The sequence below is a fragment of the Oncorhynchus tshawytscha genome, unplaced genomic scaffold, assembly GCF_018296145.1.
Source record: "Oncorhynchus tshawytscha isolate Ot180627B unplaced genomic scaffold, Otsh_v2.0 Un_contig_588_pilon_pilon, whole genome shotgun sequence".
Classification (NCBI taxonomy): Eukaryota; Metazoa; Chordata; class Actinopteri; order Salmoniformes; family Salmonidae; genus Oncorhynchus; species Oncorhynchus tshawytscha.
In genome coordinates, this window is record NW_024609810.1 from 666,313 (window position 1) to 669,993 (window position 3,681).

General features: G+C 40.1%; 1 pseudogene across 1 annotated transcript; it reads right to left on the reverse strand.

Annotated features, from left to right (window-relative positions):
* Positions 1 to 1,551: 1,551 nt before the first annotated feature.
* On the reverse strand, positions 1,552 to 2,620 carry LOC112239844 (annotated as a pseudogene). Its single transcript, XR_006082955.1, has one exon. The product of XR_006082955.1 is annotated as a complement C1q tumor necrosis factor-related protein 3-like (transcript).
* Between the last annotated feature and the right edge of the window lie 1,061 nt (positions 2,621 to 3,681).

Consider the following 3,681-nt stretch of genomic DNA (forward strand, 5'->3'; position numbering starts at 1 on the left):
TCTCCCTCCAATTCTCCATCCTTCTCCATCCTTCTCCACCTCCCTCCAACTCTCCATCCTTCTCCACCTCCCTCCAACTCTCCATCCTTCTCCACCTCCCTCCAACTCTCCATCCATCTCTACTTCCATCTCTCCCTGACATCCAATGACTTTCACCTCAGTGTGTTCCATATAAAGCCATGTATGGTGCGTGTGTTGATACATGCATGATGTCAACCACTGAACCACGTGAGAGTTGAGGAAATTACAGAATGTAAAAGATAGGCAACAACTCAACCAGGGTCAAACAGTGCTCAGTGCAAGGCTGCTGTCATTCCACATACAGCACTCCTCTTGTCCATTCACACTCAAACTGTATCAGTGATGCAAACCATCTGTCTGTGAGCCGCGACAACATATTTTGGAGAACCTAAATATGCATGTATTTTCAGTATGCATGACCAAAAAAGTTTCAGAAAGAGGGATGTTGATGTTTTTAAATTCCTGTTGTCCAGAATGACAGTCCGATACTGATTAATATATGTTGTCCAGAATGACGGTCCGATATTGATTAATATATGTTGTCCAGAATGACGGTCCGATACTGATTAATATATGTTGTCCAGAATGACGGTCCGATACTGATTAATATATGTTGTGCAGAATGACGGTCCGATATTGATTAATATATGTTGTCCAGAATGACGGTCCGATATTGATTAATATATGTTGTCCAGAATGACGGTCCGATATTGATTAATATATGTTGTGCAGAATGACGGTCCGATACTGATTAATATATGTTGTGCAGAATGACGGTCCGATACTGATTAATATATGTTGTCCAGAATGACGGTCCGATATTGATTAATATATGTTGTCCAGAATGACGGTCCGATACTGATTAATATATGTTGTCCAGAATGACGGTCCGATACTGATTAATATATGTTGTCCAGAATGACGGTCCGATACTGATTAATATATGTTGTCCAGAATGACGGTCCGATACTGATTAATATATGTTGTCCAGAATGACGGTCCGATACTGATTAATATATGTTGTCCAGAATGACGGTCCGATACTGATTAATATATGTTGTCCAGAATGACGGTCCGATAATGATTAATATATGTTGTCCTGAATGGTATTGTGTGCCTGACATCGTGTAGACTCCTACTAGAGCATGTCCAGATTGTCTTTAAATAACATACAGGGTGCTGGCACCAAATGAAATGGAAAGCCAAACAATTCATTCACTGATTTCCTGTGTCCAAAACACACTAATTGTTATGGCAGTCATATTTTCCATAGCACCTTATCAATCATGCTAGGAAATGATTCGATTGTATACAATGATGAATTTCAGGAAACAATTGTCAAAGACAGCCTCCTATCCCAGATTGGCAAAAATGTGTAAATAAATATTTAAAAATGTATTTAAAAAATGAACACAGAAACGGATCGAATTTACATTTAAAAACATTTCTTACATTTTTGGAAGGAGGGGGCGGTTGGAGAATATTCATGCATACTGTACATCTCTCAATATTTTTTACAAACTTAGACACTTCAATGTGTATCTTATTTTATTTTAAATCAAACATACAACTCAATGTCTTAAGCATCGCATAAAACACCACAGTCGATGTATTTCAGTAGCAAATCAAAAACTTTGTAAAGGATTTTCACATTGTTATCTAAACCTAGTTTCAATGTTTTTCAATTTTAGTTTAGAGAATGTAAAATCACTGGAACTGTTTAACATCTATTCATTAACAATTTTACTGAAAAAAAAAAGCTGAAATTTGACTTTGTAATGAAATGCTAGTTTTTGCTAACAACTGTTACTCTGCTTCCTAAGCGGAGATCAGGAATCCAGTGAAGGTGGTGTGGTGAGCCGCGTCATCATAGACTTGATGTTCTGCTATAAGACGTGTGTAGACCTCTTCACCTTCTACCAGCTGCAGGGTGACACCATTGGATCCACTGTCTTCTCCATCATGTGGTGTGCTACGGTCAGTCACAGTCACCATAAGTTGTCCTCCTTTGTACAGGGACACTCTTCTATGTTTGGAGGTCATTCCAAAGGCAGTGAATCTGAAGTAGTAGATTCCACTCACCGGCGCCTTAAGATGCCAGTCATCGGACTGTAAGCATTGCCAATGTTGGTGAAGACATGCTTGTAGACCAGGGTGATGTCAGTATTGAATGGTCCTTTGGTTTCAGACAGTGAAGCTGAGAAGGCTACCTTCGGTCTCTCTCTGTTCTCTCTCTTCAGTTCCTCCACGGTGGCTCTCAGCTCTTGGAGTGCAGAACTCTGTTTCTCCACTGTAGCTCTCAGTGAAAGCAGTAGGTCTTTCTGTTCCTCTACCTGGCACTCACTGGCTGTCAGGGTGGCTTCCATGACTGTTTAGATTGAGATCTTCAGGAACAAGTTGACTCTGTAAAGGAGAAGAGTTGAGTCTGTGGTTGTGGTCGAGGTAACAGCTTTATGCAGAGTGCTCTGGGGTGCAAGCAGTCACATCAAAATGCAAAGGCAAGTACAAAGGGAAACTTCTTCCATCTCAAGGTTATATGCATTGACTTAATTAAGTATGCATTCATCACTTCAGTGTCACAATTATGTAAATTCTCTGTCATAAAATATGAGTTTCTTGGAAACAGGATGAACTTTAGGTGACCGTTTTTCTGCCTAATAGGTGAAATGGTCTGTGTGTGTTGCATCGTGTCCTGTCTTGTGAAAATATTCTGCATTTATGGTGAAACAGACAGTTGGTGGTGTTTTGATGAGGCCCATGTTCTTCCTTCAAATCATGTGATCCTTAGAGCCAGTGTGTGTGTGTGTGTGTGTGTGTGTGTGTGTGTGTGTGTGTGTGTGTGTGTGTGCATTATACACAGAGGAATGCTTCAATGCAGTGACTAACTGTTTTCTCTTCTCTTTCTTCAGAAATGTTGTTTGTCATCGTTTTCGGTTTTGTGACCTTGATCAGCAGCTATTCAACTGTAAATAATTCCAAACCTCTTTGCCAATAACAGCTGTTTTTCAGTTTTCCACTCCCTTCTCAGACCACTCCCAGACTGTCCTAGTAAAATTCTTTCTTGAGAAATATTTTTTTGCTAACAATCCATTTTTTTCTCAGTTTTAACAGAAATCTATTACAGTAAGGTCCTAAATTGCTACACAGAAGTGATTTGATATTGAGATTAAAATGGCTGCATTGGGCCTTTAAGAATGAAAAGCTCCACTGGGGACAGAGCGAATGAACGGGGCAGGTGAATAGAAAACACTTAACATCCTAATTGCAGCGGCAGTAGAAGAGATTGAGAGAGAGGTCTGTGTTTTGCTTCAGGGGAACACGCTGATTATTTCATCTGATGAATTGGCGTCATTCAGTGTGGTGGTCTGGTGGTCTCAGTGGTAATCAAGGGTTTAATGTGTGTGTCTATTTCATTACTGTCCCAAATGGGAAACATGGACAGTTTCAGCCTCGTTGTGTATTCAACTATTAAACTTTCGGTTCATTTACAGTATATCGGTCAACGACACACACTGAGTGTGTGTGTGTGTGTGTGTGTGTGTGAGGCCCTCCATCTAATGTATTTTTTTCTTTACAGTGCAAATCTCTCCTCACCAAAACTAGACCATACAAACACAGCCCCTTCACAAAAACTAGACCATAAAAACACATAGCCCCTTC